This window comes from Mustela putorius, unplaced genomic scaffold, assembly GCF_011764305.1.
Source record: "Mustela putorius furo isolate JIRA1106 unplaced genomic scaffold, ASM1176430v1.1 tig00000095_pilon_pilon_pilon, whole genome shotgun sequence".
NCBI classification, from domain to species: domain Eukaryota; kingdom Metazoa; phylum Chordata; class Mammalia; order Carnivora; family Mustelidae; genus Mustela; species Mustela putorius.
The window spans coordinates 2,504,669-2,524,885 of NW_025421280.1; the positions used below are offsets into that span (position 1 = coordinate 2,504,669).

At 42.5% G+C, this 20,217-nt stretch overlaps 1 protein-coding gene across 4 annotated transcripts in view; it reads left to right on the forward strand.

Moving 5' to 3' along the window:
• Positions 1-20,217, forward strand: part of FOXP1 (forkhead box P1) — a 528,267-nt gene that overhangs the window by 27,007 nt on the left and 481,043 nt on the right. For all 4 annotated transcript variants that reach the window (XM_013052518.2, XM_013052512.2, XM_013052546.2 and 1 more), the window contains exon 2: positions 6,497-6,639. The gene's annotated coding sequence lies outside the window, so the exon portion shown is untranslated. The remainder of the gene's footprint in view (positions 1-6,496; positions 6,640-20,217) is intronic.

The window sequence follows — 20,217 nt, forward strand, 5'->3', positions numbered from 1 at the left end:
CCGGGTCTTCTGACCAATCAGATATAACTGCCTAGAAAAGTAAACACATACATTTATGGATGTCTACATTCATATGTACATTTGTGTGTGTGTGTGTGTGTGTGCATTCACAGGTATGTCCATTTGTGTGTGTACGTGTGTCTAGGTACATAGAGACATGCGTGTTTACATTACGTGGCTATATGAAATTCTAGGTTTAGCAGTCTAAAACCAAGGTGGGGGGATCCAGTATTGAATTTGAGTTTTGTGTCGGGGTCCCCTTGGGAAAAAGGGGGCTTTTCCCTCTTCTGGTCTTGGAAGGCCTAGAGAAGTGCAGGTAGTGGTTACTGGAATGTGGAGACTGCATCTTTATGGAGAGGGCTCCCTGGCAGGAGCTGTGACCTTTCATAGAGGGACTTTGTCAACCTGCATTGCCGGGAAGGAAGCCCTGCTGGAAATGCCCCATCTTCTCCATCCTCCGAAGAGGAGACCTCCGTTGGTTGGGAAGCCAGAAGGCAAGGGTGCCTGTTGATATCGTCCACACGGGGCAGCCTTCCAGGGCACAGAGCAGGGTCAGGGTGGGGATGTTGTGCAAAGGATCTGAAGAGGCATGAGGAAAGCGATGCACTGGATTTTGTTCTTTGAACTTCTTTTGGGTTGACATTGCCGTATTCACTCAACTCAGATAACCCATGGGAGAGGTCAGGGTGGCAGAGCGGTTCCCAGGTCTTGAGGCTGGCCAGGAGGCATCTGACTCTCCAAGAGGGGTACTGAAAGTGTGGTGCCGACCCCAATAGCACCAGCTTCACTTGGGAGCTTTCTAGAAATTCTCAGGCCCTACCCTGGGCTTCCTGAATTAGGCACACTGGTGGAAGGCCCAAGCCACCTGTGTTTTATTAGCCCTCCTGGGGATGTGAGTGCTTGTTCAAGATGGAGAACCACTGCGGGATGTCCGGCCATGTTGGATGGTCAGCAGATGATGACTGTTTGCCGAGATGGCCTCTGGGAGCTTGCTTGGAAATGCCAGGCGGGAGTTTGTGGTGTGTATCAACCCACTGTTTTTGCACTCCCCGGACTTGCAGTCCCTCCTTTTTTAGGAGGTTTCTTAGGATGCCAGAGAAATGGAATAATGCATTACAGTTAGGCCACGGGTGCTAATAGCTAATGCGCCTTTAATTTCCAAGTTGTCTTCAGCCATACAAGGAAGTACCAGGCGAGGCCCTAGACTTTCGGAGGTTGTTTTTGAAAAGCAGATGCAAATGCAGCCTGGGAGCTTGTTGTTTTCCCGGTGCCTGGCAGTGTTTGGTAAACAACTTGATTGCTAGGTCTTGGCCTCAGGGAACCACAGCTGCTCTCCCCAGCTCCCTGCAGACTTTTGTACCGAGCAAGGATTGCTTCAGGGAAAAATAAACAGGGGAGAACAAAACAAGTAAACACCAGGGTTGTTTTGTGGCTGTCTCTACCTGTTTTTCGTGGAGCTGTTTTGCAACCACAGGCCCTGGGCTTTGGTTCCTCTACTTAAAACAAACAAACAAACAAAAAACCAGGCAGGACCCCATGGTGTGCCTGGCCTCTTTCAGCATGGTTAGACTGTGGTGTGGTCCTGGGACCTGGGGAGTCTGGGTCGCAGCCACTGCAAGAATATATGCATTTTAAAATATGTAAATGGGAAGGGAGCAAGCTTCATTCTTTCTAATGACCCCCAAGATGGTAATCTGGTTTTTCGAATCTCTAGGAAAACACATTGAATATGGCACAATTAATATTTCAGCACTTCTAGGCTTTTCTCTAAAATAATGTAATGGGCTTTTAATTTATTGCGGCTCCCGATTAGTAGGGTTGAGGCAGGGCTGCTGCTGACCCCGGAGCCAGGGTGCTCTTCTGGGGCACCAGCGAAGGGGAAGACAGCAAAGTCCTGTGACCTCCTGGAGCTGATACCCGGAATTCTTGGCCCTGAGGGGGTAGAGAGTGTGACAAGGACCCAGACTCATCCTGATTACCTGGGGGGCATCTGGCCAAAATGCAGATTCCTGGGCCCTGACTCTTTGGACTGGGCGTGGGGGGCAGGAATATGCATTTCAAGCCCGTGCCCCTGGGTGGCACACTCAGGTTTGCAGAGCAAGGCCTTGGTGGTGGGGAGTGCCGCCGTGTAAATAAGGACCTGGGCTAGGGGACATGTGATGTACTGCCAGACGTTTAAGTTTATTTTTATGTAAGAAATGTTATTTTTGTTTTTGAGACACGCTCATCATTTTGATGCATTTATTTTTCATTGACTCATGGGTTTGTTATTTTGGCTCCCCCTTTCTTCTTAAGTCAGAGAAATCATTTTCTTTTGGCCTGAAATACATCTTTCTGAAGGTCCCTGTAGAGAGGTGATGAACTTCTGTTTGTCTGAAAAGATCTTTATTTCATCCTCATTTTTGAAAGGTATCTTTTTTTTTCTGGGTATACAATTCTAGGTAGATTGTTTTTGCCTCTGGGTGGTTTTCTGGGTAATTTATTTGGATATCTGTCTTCTCTTCTGTTTTTCTTTTTCTTTTTTTTTAATTTTTAGATTTTTAAAAACTTCAGTGGCTATATTTTTTAGTTTTTGAAGTTTGGTTATAGTTACAGAGCTTGTATCATATATATATCTGGTATATATATATGATATATGTGTATATATATGTATGTATTGTATGTAGTGTGTATATAGAATGTACTTAATAGGCTATATATTCTAACTACATATAAAAACTACAGTATATCTTGTTTACATAATATTTTGGTTAGATCTACAGAGCTCGTATTTTATAGTATTTAAAGGTATATACATATATGTATTACGTAAATGTATGAATTCTAGTGTATGTGTATTTTTATGGTATATGTATTTTATAGATATGTACTGCAGATACATATAAGAATTATAGTATGTATTATTTATATAGTAGTTTGGTTAGAGTTGTAGAGCTTGATGGAGATAGAATTCAGTTCTGGGTCTCTTGGACCCTTAAAACATATACCAAAAAACCCAAAAATTGTTCCACAAACTGTAATGGTAGTTGTTTTTTTGTTTTTGTTTTTATTTTTAGTTTTTTACTTATTTTATTTTTATTATTTTTTAAAAGATTTTATTTATTTATTTGACAGAGAGAGAGATCACAAGTAGGCAGAGAGGCAGGCAGAGAGAGAGGAAGGGAAGCAGGCTTCCTGCTGAGCAGAGAGCCCAATTCGGGGCTCGATCCCAGGACCCTGAGATCATGACCTGAGCTAAAGGCAGAGGCTTAACGCACTGAGCCACCAGTTTTTAGTATTTTTAGTATTCTTTTCTTTTTTTTTTTTAAGTGGACTTCACACCTAGCATGGGGCCCAAACTCACAACCTGTGAGAGAAGGACCTGAGCCGAGATCAAGAGTTGGATGCCTAACCGACTGAGCCACTCAGGGGCCCCATGGTTTTTTATTTTCACCTGTGCCTGGTAACCTCCATGTTTTAGGATATCAAGCAAGACAGCACTAATGAGTATACCCTTAGAGCACTGTTTGCCCAGCCTGTGTCTTCGGTGGGAACCTGTAGCTTCTTCAAGCATAAATGAAAAGAAAAGCTCCACGAACTTTCCCATTAGCCCTCCCTCCTCTCTGCTGTTTCTTGGGGTGACTTGCCTTCTCCTCCCCACCTCCAAGCCTCTGAATTTGACATTCTGGTTTTGTGAAATGCCTTTTCCACCGCATCTTCCAGATCCTTCTAAAACTTGCTCAAGATAATTCCTCTGGAATGCCCTTACTTGTCTAGATACCTATTCTGTTTTTCTGTGTTCAGCTGTACAGCTTCTCAGCGCTTCAGAATCCCTCTAGACTCACAGGCGTGGTGTGACTTCAGTAGTCATTTGGCACAGGACGTGTAGGTTTGTTCTTTCTTTCCTTTCTCTGTCTCTTTCCTTTCCCCTTCCCTTCCTTTCTCTTTCCTTTCCTTCTTTCCCCCTCCCTTTTCCTTTCCTTTCCTTTTGCATGGGTGCTGTTAGAAGATTAGCTGCCATCTTTGAAAAATGATGAAATTTCACAAAACAGTCACCTAGATCACTGCCTTCCTTTATACAGTTGAAAGCTCGTGAAGCCTGGACTTCTGTTCTGCTCTGGCAACACTTGGCTTGTGGCGGGCGCTGGCTGCCCTCTTTAAGATGAAAACTTTTTCCAATTTGCGTCCTTGTGCCTTGCCCCCTCGCTGTTCCTTACCCCTGGCCTGTTTTGTTCCCTTGCATTGTCTGCCTGGTCTTTGCGGTGGGGGGGGGGGTGGTCCTCAGCTTTCCCTGTGTGAAGCAGGAAGCTCAGGGTCAGGGAGGCTGAGTATTTTCTACAAGAACCTCCAGCGAGCTTGAGTCAGAAGGGTGTCGAGCACAAGGTAGGCACTCACAATGTTTCTCTTACTGTATTGGCTGGAAAAATAGAGAGTGCTCAGGAGCGCCCACTTTGTGGAGTCCAAGCTGTGCTACTGTGTGATCTTGGCCAAGTTACTAAGACTCTGCCTGCGTTTTCTTATCTGCTTATTAAGCTTATCACATTGTCTACCAGGAACTTTGTTCTAAGAATAGAAATAAATGAAAGAACTGTTGTAAAATACTTAAAACCATATCCAGCACATAGTAGGTTTTCAGTCCCTAGCAATTACATTTTTGTAGGCTGCTGAAGAATGAATTCTTTTCGATTGTTGATTCATTTGTTGATCTGGTGGATCTGTCTGGAGTGCCTGCCATGAGCCAGGCATTTTTCTCAAGTTTTGGAGTAGAGTGAGAGAATAAAACAGAGAAGTCCCCTTATCTTGTGGGGCTTAGATTCAAGTGGAGAAGACCAGTGAATAAATGAGAAAAAAGTTTATAGATTACGACCAAAGCTCTGGAGAAAGCAAATAGGATGATTTCACTGAGAGTAACCAGGGATCTAGCCTAAGTAGGTAGGCAGGACAGCCTTCTTGAAGTGGCCTTTGCCCCTAAGACCCAGTGAAGAGTCATTTGTGTAAGGAGTGAGCTCAGGGCATTTCAGGTAGTGGGAGAAGCTAGTGCTCCAGCCCTGGGACAGAAGAACACAGTTTGCTTGAAATGGAAGGGAGACCCCTGTAACTTGTAGTTGGGGATTGGGTTGGTGGCTGGAAGTGGCAGAGAAGTAGAAAGTGACCAATTTTCAGGGCCTTGTAGGCCACAGAGAGAAGTTTGGTTTTTATCCTAAAGATGGTAAACAGTCTCAGCCCGTTTCTTTTTTGCTGGGTGACTCCAAGTTATGCTTGTACACACAAATGTTTGAGAAACAGGTGCGATGTATTTGGGCAGACAGCCACAGTAGTTGGAGCTGTCCTTTGTGGAGAGAAATGGAAGCCTTCCGTGGGCACCCAAGGGGTGCTGTTAGCCACCGAGGGGGGCAGTTCACCAGGGTCAGGCGCTGGTGCCAGGGTGAGAATTCTTCTGTGCATGAGCAAAGCTTTCTGCCTGTAGCACATCTTCAGCGTTGATGGCAGATCGACGTAAAAATGGTACGTGATAAAAATCTTTTTGATCAGGAATTTTAAAAGGAGTAGCAAATAGTTTAGCTTATTTGGAATACGTATTCTTTGTCGAAAACCCTGAACAAAGCTAAGTGGTGAAAGGGACTTGGGGAGCATCAGTTACTGCCCTGACCTTGTCCATGAAGTGGCTGGAATCCTGAGATATTCAATAGCTTTCCTGGGTCCACACAGCTGGTGATGAGATGAGGTCCAGCATAAAGGCTATTCCACTGGGACCACCTGCCCATGACATGGTATGTTGCCTCTTGGAGGAAATATGTCCCTGAGTCATGCTCCTTAAGTAACTCATAGACATTTTTAGAACTATTTTGGAGGAGAAATGAGGTTCATGATTGCTTAAAAATTATTTTAAGATAGTATTGTTTAAATTTTCATATATTTTCATCCTCTGGAAAAGATACTTACTAGGAAATGGTATACTTATCCACGTAATATTTGAGTTAAAAACACCTTCTTGTGACCTGAGCACTCTATAATGGGACCTGGTATTTTTTTTAAAGCTAAAGTAAGTAAAAGGGGCGCCTGGGTGGGGCAGTGGGTTAAAGCCTCTGCCTTCAGCTCAGGTCATGATCCCAGGATCCTGGGATGGAGCCCTGCATCCATCTGGCTCTCTGCTCAGCAGGGAGCCTGCTTCCTCCTCCCTCTCTGCCTGCCTCTCTGCCTACTTGTGATCTCTATCTGTCCAATAAATAAATAAAATCTTAAAAAAAAAAGTAAGTAAAATACTTTGCACAAGATCTGCAGTAAACAACAATCTTTCGGTGTATGTGTTGAAGTCATTGGTAAATGCATCTTTCAAAACAGTATTTCCGGTTCATATTTGACAGCATCACATTTGATATATTGATATACCCTCATTTTAAAGGTGCTTTCCCCTACCTCTAGATTCTATGTCTGCTTTGCTGTTTTCAAGTTTAAGGAAGTGGTGGTTTTAGAAGCTACATCTTAGTTATGTGTAAAAAATATTTTTGTATTGCAGTGTCCCAGGACCTTTTGCTGACAATTCCAGTTTCCAAAAAAAAAAAAAAAAAATACCATTTGGGCAATGGTGAGGGCTTCGATCCCTTCTCTGATTTGCTGTCAACCATGAACAGGTGGATGTGATGCTTGCTGGCCAAAAGGGTAAGTGCATGTTTATGAGTATTTGTCTGAAAATTCACAAGACAGAAACGTGGCCGCAGGGGTAACACACAGTGCAGGAAACCGACAGAAGTCCTAAGTTCATCAGAACAATGGCACACTGAGGGTGTGAGATTCTCATCTTAAAAGAAGAAAGCAGCTCCGCTGTTGTTGTCTGCTGTAACCTTCTCAGATAACTCCTGGAATGATCTGAGGATTTGTGAAAGGCACCATAGGACACGGGAGAACTTTTTGTTTGTTTGTTTGTTTGTGTGCATTTTTTTTTAATTCTTCTGATCCACATGCATAACTGAAAGAATAATTGTTTTTTGGGTCCTATAATCACTCAGTAAACGGTGAACCACCATGGACTACAAGTATAACAATCTCATCTTGAGTTTCAGAGGGAATTTAGGTCTGATTTGTTCACTAAGAAGGTCTCATCCCCAGCTTTCCCCCATGATGAGGGTTCTTTTTTTTTTTTTTTTAATTTATTTAGTCAGAGAGAGAGAGCGAGAACGAGCACAGGCAGACAGAGTGGCAGGCAGAGTCAGAGGGCGAAGTAGGCTCCCCGTGGAGCAAGGAGCCCGATGTGGGACTCGATCCCAGGACGCCGGGATCATGACCTGAGCCGAAGGCAGCTGCTTAACCAACTGAGCCACCCAGGCGTCCCATGATGAGGGTTCTTGAGAAAACTGTGGGTTCTCAAAGATTTTCAGAAAGACTTATGAGCATTTTTCTCAGTCATTGTTCACCTCAGCAAGTTACTCATTGTAATCGTTAGGGGAGGGCAGGAGGGATGTGATGATCTTTCTCTCTCACACGTGTTTTCTGTGTTCGATAGCATCTGCCACGTTCTTCGGCAATTGGCGTCACTCTCGCAGCAACGAGCAAGCAATTGTGACTTGCCTTTGTCAGAGAAAGTAATTGGTCGAGGCCAGGTGTTCCGGATAAAAAGTCTGACGTCATTCAGTGGTGGCTTTGTCGTAGGACAAGGTCACCTTTGAGGGGAGCCATTTCATTTCAGGTTTTGCATTCAGTGGCACTTAATGATGAGAGAACTATTGGCATAAACTCCATATCCTTTGTCTTAGAATGATTGCATTCGAAACAGATTCCTTTTGTGGAGGGAAGGGTAGTGAGGGAGGAAGAGCATTATGTTGGTATTGGGAGGTCCAATAGTTACCTGACATGGGGTGGGTTAGTCTCTGTTGTGATTCCTACATTTACAACAAAGCAGGTGGGTTAGAGTACCCTGTTTGTCAGTGCTGACAAGGCCCTAGAAATCGTCAGTTTAAATGCCCACATTTAATAGATAGAGCAGCCGAAGCCCACACAGTCTAACTGAGATGTCTAAGTGCTTTGCCTGGTTGGGACTGGAGCCTACTTCTTTTGTCCTTAAGGATCTTTTTTCTAGTTTTTCTGTTAATAGAGGTTGAGACATCCAGCCTGTGCAGCTGAGTAAAAGTTCTCTGATAAGTGTCTTCTTAAGAAATTGTTATGCATGTAGTTATTGAGACAGATTCGAAAAGATTTTATTTTATCTATTTTTTAAAGTGGGCTGTACTCTGGGTTCCAGTGTACAGCTTGACTCAGGACCATGAGATCAAGACCCGAGCTAAGATCAAGTTGAGCCATGTACCCCAAAGATTTTTATAGTTAGAGACCAATTTGACCTTCTCATGTCATAGGTTAAAAAAAAAAAAGATCCCTAGTGAAGCACTTAAAACAGTTAGTATTGACTAGTTGATCCACAAAGAGCCCGTGAGCTCTGAAATTCACTTCTGCTTGGGCTGCTTTGTTATTCCATTCTTCTAAAGCTTCAGATAGAGGAAACACGAAGTCTTCTATCTTCCTGACATTATTCCTTCTTGGCAAGAAATAAGGCAAATAGTAAATAGTAACACAGGAGGCAAGGATGTTCACACCAAAATGAAATGGTTAATGGAGTCATGGAATTTAGAGCTGATAAAGATCTTCCCTCATATTCCTTAGATGCTGCTGGGAAGTACTTTGACTTCTCGCCTATGAAGTTGTTTTGAGGGTTTTCCACTGCTACATAGCTCTGATAGACTTCTGCAGATGGTCTGTTGGACCGTGAGCAGGTAGCGAGCATTATGAAATGTGTGGTATCTTTGCATAACCGGGTTGAGTTGAGACAAAAGCCTGGGCCTGCCTCAGATACACAAGAGAATTAATAGAAGTGGTTGGAATTCTGAAGTTACTGAAATAGTAACAAACTCAGACATGAGATTACCTGTCATCTCTGTCTCCAGTATTGAGAAAGCCTGACTCAATCTTACAGTCATAAAATTGATGTATGAAGTTTAACAAAACCACATGAATGGATTGATTAAAGACAGGTTTCATTTTATTCATTAATTTTGTTGGGTGAGGCTATTTGAGAAATCAGACTCAAGAACTATAATGAAAACGATCTCTCTTTTGAGTGGATAAGATGGTCTTGTCAGAATACCAGGTTTTTATATTAAGGAAGTGTTTTTTATTTATCAGATGGTAGTAAACATCCCTTCACTATATTTTTAGTAGGAAGTGGAAGTCCCTGAGCTCTGATGAGCTGGAGGATGTGTTCTGATTTTCCACCCTCTTCTTCCTTAAAGCACACCTCTAAGGTTTGCCCAGAGGACTAATTCTCTTCCTCTGTGATGCAATAACCCAACTTCCTGTGTATTATATATCTGGCATCTAGTTAGTCCTTTTATTGTCAAAAATATATTCACAGCCCTGTGGCTTTTAGAACCTCACAGTTTTTCAAGTAACCAAAAGAAGCGCCCACTGATGGTTACCACTGATAATTTGAAGTCTTCAGGCTTGGAATAAACTCTAATTCTGCGTGCAGTGTTTCACGCTAAGTGTCCTCATGGTAGACAGAGTCACAGTCATGGGGACAGGCAACCAGAACAGTACACTGCTGCACTCACATGCAAGGCAAGTGAACTCATATGAGGAAAGGTGTGCACAAATAGATCATTGTAGCAAATTCTTAAAGACAGAAAATGGGTAATGTATTCAATCTATGTAGGTGATAACCATGTCTGCTAAATTACTTTAGGTGCAAGATAACAGAGGAAAGACAGGCTGAGCACTGGAGGTCTCTCTTTGGGACAGTTCTTTAATGCCACCGTTCAGCAGCAGGGAATCAGAGTTGGCTCCTCTTTCTCTGGCGTGAAGCTGAAGTTGGTATGGATACCTATCTGATGCACATCACGAGGCTCCCAGAGTGGAGAGCGGTTAAGTCTGCTGCATATTTAATAGGCAGTTAGCCACAGTGTTATTAATAAATGTGATAATAACAGTCTGGATTTGCATATAGAGTTTTCCTGAGAAGAGTGGAGTAGGGATGGCGCATTGCTGGCTTGTGTTTCAGTCTCTGTCTTGGCATTGCCCACTCCCTATCAGTAAGCTGTCTTCTGCTGGAGGATCTGGTATAAGAATGCAGCACCTTGTGACATTGTTTTGTCATCGATTGTTTTTCCTTCTTGGCCCACAGTTCCTTGTTTGATCTCTGTCATAATGAAATTCCTAGCTTTTAACCTTCTTGGATGAGGGAAAACCATAGGAAATATTTCTTCCCTCTTCTTACGACTTGAGAATGGGCTACGTTTTGGCTGGGAGTTCCTTGCTTTTGTATAAAATTTGAGTGCATTTTTTTTCTTTTCCTTTTTGTCATGGGTTTTGGGGTGTGGTAATGGTGGTGCAGCTTCCAGGAAGAAGTGGGGGCAGGTAGCAGGTGTTTTGGGACTGGAAAGCTGTCTGATGGGCTCCCCTCCTGAGCTGTCTTGTGCTGGAACCTGTCAGTGGGCAGAGCCACTTTGTTGTGCTTCAACTTCCAGGCCCTGAAATTTTGAGTTTGAAAAGTAATTTTAACAATTTAATAAACTACATAATATGTTTTATAAGCTGGAGCGAATGATCTTAAGTATTTTGGTCTCTTTCATAACACGATGAACCTAATATTGGTAAAAATACAGATCTTCACTCACGCCATAAAGAGAGGCTAGATTTAATAAGCAGTTATGAGTGCTGGCAGCTGCCTATCAGATTGTATAACTTGGGCTCCAGCATGCGAAGACAGTGTCAACTTACATTTTATCTCTGAAGTATTTTCGAGGCGTTTATTTTGCCTTTCTCTCCAGTCCCTAACCTAATAGAAGTAACGTAATTGGCTGAATATTTTCCACACAGCTAATTGGCCAGGGGCCAAGGTGGAAGCCATTGTCTGGCTTGATGAAGATCAGAAATTAACATGACATTTACGTGGTGGTAATGGAATATATTAGTAATCTAGTCATTGAGTGAGAGTGTCCATCCTTTTCCTGCCCATGAGCAGCCCAGGGAGTTCTGAGGATGATGAAGGAAACTCCACTGCCCGCCTCCCTCCCCAGACCCCGTGTACTTCACAGACGTGGCCAGCCAACACCTAGGTCACATTTACTTTCTAATTCTTCTGACAGAACTGTGAGACAAAGTAATGAATTATTCCGTTTGTCAATTAGAAAATAAAACCCTCTACTATTGTAAGATTAAATTCCAATTAGAAGGTTGCATTTAATTCAGAAGCTATAACATTGTTTTAATGAATTCTGTTGGAGATGACAGTTTATGTGAGATAAATTTATATAGTGTAGGTAGATATAAATTCATTGGATAATGTTAAACATGTTACTTCATATATATTAGCTGTGAAATTTATTTCTTCTCTCGTTATATCCCCAAGGAGGTAGAGTCAGAGGGAAAAACATATCTTCAAAGAGAGAGCCCTTTCTGTCCTTTCAGATACTTGCTCGAAAACAGCCTTTTCTCACTTTTATTAAAAAAAAAAATCTGTTAAATTTCTGCATTAACTGAATTTATGATTCTTGGTGTATGCTATTTATAAAATTGAATATAGGTTTTATGATATAGGAAATTAGTCTAGGAATGAGAATATGATCCAATTTTGTAATAAAGGTAATCTGCATTTATATTGCAGATATGTTCCATTCCCCTCTAAGCCCCTTATGGGATTATACACACATTTTTCTGGACATACAAATTCACTGTCGAGTAAACTTTTAATGTAGCAGGCAGGCTTTTGTTCCTATGACATTTACACAAAGCCTCACATCTCTTGCCTAAATCAAAGGTGGCGAACATTCCTGACATACTTTGGATCTTACATTTTCCCCACTCCTGCCCATTCCTGCATCCTTGACAGACATCACTAATTGATCACAGTCTGTCTTCTGCTGAGTGCTGATGTGACCTCAGAATTACTCTGCTTAAGTTCCTGTAGGCAAGTGTACACATTTACCATAGACACGAGTACAAACACAGTAATGTCAGGCAAGTGACTTTTGAACCATCTTTGTAGTTTTTCTTTGTATACCCAGTACTTACCTGGATACCTGGCATCCAGTGGTTAAGCAGTGTATGTTTGTTCTCTTAATGAGAGACTCTCACACACACAAGTTTAGCAGTTATCCGATTATGTAACCGTTGGGTTTTTAGCATGCATCTGCCATAATTGTATGATGTGAAGTAGTTTATTTTCCACCTTTCATCTGGTTTTGGTTTATGTATGCGAAGCATTATAGTTTTGTAGGTTTTTTTAATTAAAAAAATTTTTTTTTAAAAATTCTATAGCTTTGGAAAAGATAAAAAAAGAGACCATTCTCACCCTCTTGTTACCTGTGCATCAACTGAGGCTAAAACCTAGCAAGGAAGTGGTGGGGTGAGAATGAAACCCAGACTCTCACTCTCCAAGTGCAGTTGCTTTCTCAAAGGGAGGGGCACCCACATGTACCAGGTGCTGACCGGTGCAGGGCAAGTTCCTTGCAATTTCCTTTTGCATATTAATCTTGGTTTTTATCAATACACTGAAGCAAGCTGTACCAGGGAGGAAGGCATTCAACTATTATATTTCAAATGATATCTTCTGTGATGTAAAATTCTAGGAACTTAAGTTACATTGCGTGTTGTTTTTGAAAATAATCTGTTTTCTGTTAACTTGGTTCAAGCAATGCACAGAAACTAAGAGAAGGAAATTTCCACTTAGTCTGGGTGCAGGCTGCTGAGGTACCCTGTTGAGAATAGCCATGATTTTAATTCCTTCTTAAAGAAAACTGAGCAATTAGTGCATCGAAGCACCATTTCGTTAATTTACATTTTAATTTCACTTCAACATTTTGTTTGACTATTTGTGTTGTGTTGGTCATGGAACCAGAGTTCTGGAAAGTGATGGTAGGTGAACACATGAATTGTGTTCTCTCGGCGCATGTTTATAGGATGATACAGTTGGCCTTACTCAAGAATGACAAAATCAGTGGGACCCGTCGTGGTCTATTCTGACGGTGGTGCTTGGATTTGTTGTACATGCTGTTCCCCGCAGCTCCAAGGGTTGATTGGAATAGGGTCGTGTGATGAAATCTTTCTCATCCCTCTTTGTGTTCCGTGAGATTTAGTGATGTTTGTCACAAACAATTATAGCACCCATTCATGAGCCGATACGTTTTCCTACAGTGGCTTGGATATCACATTAGTTTTCTTTTTAAAAATTCTAACAGTGTCTCTGTGTCCTGGATATTATTATTTTGGTTTTATTGTTTGTTTCTTTCTTTGTTTTGAGAATTTTATTTATTTATTTGAGAGTGAGGGAGAGAGAGCACTGAAAAGTAGAGGAGGGGGCAGAGGAGGGGAGAGAGAGAATGTCAGGCAGACTCTGAGTGGCATGCAGAGCCCTATGTGGGGCTCAATCCCAGGACCCTGCCATCATGACCTAAGTCCAAACTTAACTGCATGAGCCACCCAGGTGCCCTTGGTTGAATTGTTGGGAAGAGGGAAGCCCAGTGGCTTGGTCACCTGCTCAGGCTCACGTAGCAAGTTTTATAAAGAGGGTTTCCCTTAAGTTGGGCCAGTTTCAAAGCTTGTGTCTTCTCCACGAGGGCATGCTGCCTCTTCCCCTTCTGTGGTTCTTGAAGGCCCTTTTCCTTCATTTAGGCAGGGAAGATTTTGTAGCTTATTGTTAGTTGTCTTTATGGAAGAAATTGGAATCCAACTCAGTTGAAACTGCAGCTTAATATACAAACAGGATTTTTATAGAACTGGTGATATAAAAGGAAATAACTTCTTCCAAAAATTTTTTTTTTCCAAAATATTCCTTACCTACTGGCCTTTTCCTCCATCTAAAATCTCCGGGAACCCTGCCGGTGGGCTCGTTGTCTTGTGCTTCCTTTGGTTCTCTTCCTCAGGTAAAGATGCTCCTGGTAGTGGCAGCTCTTGGAGTCCCTCACATTTGAGCAGATGACTTTTTTGTCCCTCAGTCCAGGATAAGCCGGCCACACTGAGCTAGCAGGCCGGCCGCTCCAGAAAATGGGTGCAGGAAGGGAGAACCTTGGCCGCTGGAATCTTGTGCCCATGGCTCTAGCTTGGGAAAGGTCAAGTGCTGCCTCTTTGTCAGGTTATTTAGGCCCCTTGTCTGTGGCCTCCAGGGACAACTGCCCTTCCAGGATGGATGTTCAGGCTAGATGGCCAGCAGGCCAGTCTCAGCGATGCTCTGTGGAATTTTGTTTGTTTGTTTGTTTGTTTTTTTTTTTAATGACGTGTTTTCAGTTATTATTGAGGGCATTTATCCTCTCCATATTTTTTTTAAAGATTTGCCTGATAGGTGGTGAAGGGTAAAATGGCCTTTTACTTGTGATTTCCTTTACAAATCTCCAGGAAGGAACAAATGGAGCAGAATCTGGATATTTTGGAATCCGGGTGGTGGGTATATGGGACTCGTTATGCTATTTTCTCCACTTCTTTATGAATTTGACTACTTTGGTAATAAAACAAATTGCATGTGGGTGGGGGGTGAGGGGTATGTCTAGGTCATTGTCTAGTCTAGTGGTTAATAAACCAGTCACTGGTTTATCACTGTGTCTCTGCTCTGTTGAAAGTTGCCAGCTTTCAACTGCTGTTGTAATTTAATTGCTGTGGAGTCTTAGGGCAAGAAGATGCTAACCTAGTTGGCCAAGAGTTGAAGCAATTTTCTGGACAATATAGATAAAACGACTTTACCTGATATACAAGCTTTCTGTGACCTATAAAGAATGATAGTCATTTAGTAGCTGTTGGAAGTGAGCTTATGTGGCATGCCAGGGGCTATGATACACCTGTTACAGATCTTCTCTCTCATCCTCCCTTGGGTAGTGTTTGGAGGGGAGTTGACGGGACTTGAACCGAGGACCCATTGACTTCATTCCCTTCTTCCCCCAAGTGCTTGGGACCATGTTTTTCAAAGGGTGATCTCTAAGGGCTGCCTGGGAAACCTGTTAAATACAGGTCTCCACAGCCTGCTGCGGGTGAGGGAGAGCATGGTGTCTGAAGTTAGAGCAGAGAAGCTCAGGTCCTGGTCCTAGGTCTCACTAATAGTATGACCATGGCCAAGTCCTGTATCCTCCTCAAGGCTGTCCAAAGGGGGCAATGGTAGGATCTACCCTTTTGGCTGCGAAGTCCTTAATTACAGTGCCTGGCATCTTGTAAGCACAAGGCATAGTTATTTGCAACTGTATTTTAACCTTTTCTTGAGACATTTGCAAATATATGGATGTCCCTGGGAATGGTTAAGATGCAGCAATTAATGCTCCAGGTGGCACTCTTTGGTGGATATAATTTAAGCCTTATACACTCTAAATGTGCGTGTGGGTTTTTTTGGTAGTTATTAAAGACATTTTAAAAATCAGTATTAGAATTTGTTACATAGATGTTTGAAAAAGAAGTCTGTCACCAAAGTGTATGAGAGTTGACAAGTGTAAATATGCAGTTAGACAGTTTCAAAAAACGTGTATTATTTACTGATCAATGTAGTGTCTCCTTTGGAGCCATGACACTCAGCTTTTCCTGTCAATCTCTCCACGCTGGTATAATCAGGCCATGGATATGCATATTAAAGTACAAGAAAGTTATTGTGTATGTGTGGTTGGCAGCCTTTTAATTGTTAATAATGTTGCAGCTTTAAAAGGTATCAGGATCATTTACTCTTAGGATGGTTAATAGTCCTCAGAATCGCATGAGAAATGAGGCAGCGGGGCGCGCAGCCCACACAGTGCCGACTGGTGGGTATCTGTCTTCTAGTCCATGCTGCAGGTCTGAACGGAAGCTTTGATCTGATCTTGGTGCTGAATACATGGAGATTCCTTATGCTTTCTGTCTTACTCTTGGCTTTTTTGTTTTTTTTTTGTTTGTTTTGTTATTGTTTTTGTTTTTTTTTTGTGGGGGGCGGGAAGTAGGGTGGGCAGCTTTTATAACTCAAAAGAATGCTCATGTATGTGTGGTGGCAAAAGGCTCATAGAACTTCTTTGTTCATATCAGGGATCAGCAAACTTTGTCCGAGCCAGATAGTCAGTATTTCAGCCTCCGCACTCTAGGCTCTGTCACAACGACTGTAGTGTGAACGCAGCCACAGCCGGCCTGTGCACGAGTGGGCATGGCTGTGTTTCCAATAAAATTTATTGACAGACAGTGAACTTTGAATTCTGTATAATTTCCACTCGACACCAAGTCGTCATATTAATTTTTTCCCAAACCTGAAAGAACATCAACACTATTCTTAGCTCACGGGCAACAGGTTCAGTTTGACCTCCGGGGCCTGTGGTTTGCTGAGCCCTAGACTAAAGAAGCAAACGCACGAAGCCGTGCCGAGGATTCACCTCTCTGTTCTCGTTTGATGCTTCAGCTGGATCATTTGCTCTTCAGCTTCTGATGAAGTAGTAATGTCTTCTGTTTAAATCTCATCTTGAGACAAACTTCTGTGTGATTGGATTCTTCATTGATTTAGAGGGAGATGTAGTGGCGAGGGGTGGGGGACCCCTCTCCCTTCCTGTACTTCAAACAAGAGAACTCTAAGTGAGGCTAGGGGTAAAAGAGTGAGAGAGAAAACAAGTCAGAGAAGAAAAGTAGACTTCGAAAATGGCTTGAAATCTGTATTCTCCTCAGTACAAGCATTTTCTGAAGAGTGTTGTATATATCACCAGCAAAATTTGAGATGGATTTGCTAGGAGACACAGAAGAACATTTTTGACGATCTAAGTGGTATTATTTTAATATGTATTCTGTGTTCAATATGCAGCAAAATACTACCGCACATCAGGTCTGGTATCTCAGCTGATAGTCCTTCAGGGCAACATTTAATAAAATTGAGACATTTAAAGAAAAATACGAAAGTCATTGTACAAGTGATTCTTGGGGACAGCAAAACTCGGAGAGGTGGTATTGAATGACAAGAATAGGACATTTTCTTTGAAGTGTCCCTGACTTTGTCATGAGGCAAGTGGAGACCAGGAGACGTATAATGTATGTCATGTGATTTTTTTTTTTTTTAAGATTTTATTTATTTATTTGACAGAGAGAAATCACAAGTAGATGGGGAGACAGGCAGAGAGAGAGAGAGGGAAGCAGGCTCCCTGCTGAGCAGAGAGCCCGATGCGGGACTCGATCCCAGGACCCTGAGATCATGACCTGAGCCGAAGGCAGCGGCTTAACCCACTGAGCCACCCAGGTGTCCCTGTCGTGTGATTTTCTGTAAAGAAATCTCTGGAGGATAAGAATGGTTTAAAAAAAAAAAAAAGAGTGTGAGCATTCTGGGAAGAAGAGGTCTTCAATCAGAGTTTCTACTTTTCATTGAAGATTTTAGTCTTTTGTCAACAGGTGAGGGAAGTCAGGGCAGCAGTAAACATGGGCAAGAGTGAATTCAGGCAGTGGGGCATTTTAATAAAATGGAGGCAAAGTTTTAACACAGCATTGAGTAAGGAAAAAAATGTATGACCAAGGAGGAGAAATGAAAAGGATGTTTTTCAAGAAAGGTACAGGAGAATAATCTAGAGGAATGTTTCACTATCAACTATCATGATAAAATTGGCTGGAATGCGAAGGGAAAAGAGTTTCTGATTTTCGGCACACCGTAATTTGTGAACCAAGGTATTGTTACTGCATCTGGGGAATAACATCGAGAAAAGATGAACCCCCAAGAAGCAAATATGTTTTCATAGAAATGTCCATTGTAATAAAAAATTGTAGGAAGTGACAGAGAACAAAGCAAAGGTAGAATTAGGTTGAAAGCCTTGCAAAGGGTTATTTTATTTTATTTTTTTATTAAATGAAAAATAAACGTATTCCATGATCCAGAGCCAAGATGTAGAACCTTTAATGTGTAATAAACAGCTAAATGTGGTGATTAAGAACACAGGATGTTGGCCAGACTACTTGGGTTTGAATCCTGGCTTTGCCGCTTACTAACACTAGAATCTTTGGTAAGTTACGACGCTGTTCTGTACCTCAGTTTCCTTGCCTTCAAAATGTGAGTGATAGTAGTACCTAACTCATCGGTGATTGTAAGATTAAATGAATTAATACACAAAGAGCATTATGAAAGTGTTGGCATATAGTAAAATTTCAGCGAATGATACAGGGATCTATGAGCTCTAAACTCTGTCCTAAATAAAAAAAATGTGCTCTTGGATTATTACAACCCATTTTCTGTTATCTCTCTGCTGTGTCCCAGGATGTGAATTTTATGTATCTATGTGTATGTACCTATGTGTTCCTATGTGTATATACCTATGTGTCACATACCTTCACAGACTCCTAGGTATTTAGCGTTCGAAGGCATACTGAAGCTCACTGCCGTGCCTGTGGTTCTTGTGCCTAAATCTTTGAGGCTTCGTTGCTGCTACACAAACATCCAGACTTCTGCGTCACTCTGGGATGTTGAACTTAGCATCTTTCAGGAAGTTCATTTTATCTCTGACCAAACCTTAGGGCTGGACAGTTCTTTCTTAAATTGGGCTAAAATCTACCACCCATGGTCTTGCCACTTACTTGTTTGGCTTGATACCCGTGAGCTTCTACAAAACCCATCTGTTCTACATGACCGCCCATCAGTTATTTTCACATCAGCCATGGATCCTTCTTGAGCCTTCTCCAGGCTAAAGATCCTTTGGTCCTTCAGGTGTTCCTTCTGTTGCGTTTGAGGTGTCCTGTAACTATCTTGCTAGTTCCTCACAGCACCTGAAGCAACAGAGGCCGGTTTTTTCCTATGTGTCAACATTTCTAATTCACTTGAAGGTGCCTCTTTTTGACAAAACAGTCTTCATCACATGAGAAGGAAACATTCTGACTTTTCTTAGCCCTCTTCTTAAATTCCAAATCGGGAAGCCAGCCCGTAAAGAAATCATTGCTGGAGAGTCCCACATCTTCCCTTGAAATTGGAGCACAGGAGCAGGCTTCCCTTTGCACCAAGCCGGGTAGCTGTGGAGAAGTGATCGTTGCAGCCGTGGTTCCAGAACCCGTAGTCGCAGCTTCCTGGGTGACTCCCACGTGTCAGATCCTCTGCTCAGTCTCCAGGGGGATCCTTCAGTCCTCACTAGGGGGAGTCTCTTATGGTTTTTATTCCTGCTTTCAGGTGATGGAAGCAGTGCTAGGGAAAAGTGGAGACTCCGGTGAGAAAAGTCCAAGAGGAGGACTTTTTGGTAAACGTGACTAGGGTGATTCATTTGTATCTCCTCAGTCCATATAATGCTTCTGTTCTACCCAAGACACTGTGGAGGTTTTGGTCTCTTTAGCCTTATCCCTTGTTTGAACGCACAGAAATGAAACAAGCAACATAAAAATGACCTCCCTTTTTGGGATAGCCCGCTTTTATCCCATGGAAAGAGTTGATTGATTATTTTTAAAGATCCTGCTCTTTGGGCTGTATTGGGGCCCCGCATCCCCCAACAGTCATTGGGGATGCTGCACTTGATTTTCTCACGGCTTCCCCCAACTGACACAGCCCCCTCCCCCACCCGCTTCTAGCAAGACTCCCAGTGAGGAAGCCAACCACAATGTTCCCGGCAGTAGAAAGATTTCAGTATACATTCCCGAGCATGGGTACGTTGGGGGATGGCTGGGTGCCTTCTATGAGACTTAACACATTTCCCGAACATGGAGCCTCACCATGGCAACAGCCATGTCACATGACCCGTTGGTGACACATGTAAGGTGCTGCCACAACTCATCCCAGGTTGCACGTCTGTGATTCATTGTTTCCACTGACACAGTGACTGCAACTCGCAGTTGGAAGGTTCTCTGGTGTTCAGTGCCATTAGCGCACACTGACTCCCATGGCACACGGAGGGCTCAGGGAGGGGAAGCATAAATAAATAAGTATGCACTGTAAACATTGCCTTCATTAGCTTTACAGAGAAATACGTGCTCATCAGTCAACCTCCTTGCCACTTGCATTCTTCTTTTTGTAGGCATATTTTGTTGGTAACACCTTGGAAGCTCAGAGATTTTTATTTTTAATCATAGTTATACCCATTTCCACTTGGCAAACTTCAGAAGAGAGAGTTCACGGTGGCCCCCTTTTAGTATTTATTTATATTCTTCTCATGTAGCAGATTTATTGATGAAGGCACGATTCTGGGAATTTTTTTTTTCTCATTGTGAACTTTATGGAATACTTTACATAAATCAGTTGGTGGCCGTGTGGGGTCCATTGCGCATGTGGAGGGGCCTGAAGGTTGTACGATCCGGGAGGACTTTCCGAGAGGTCCAAGA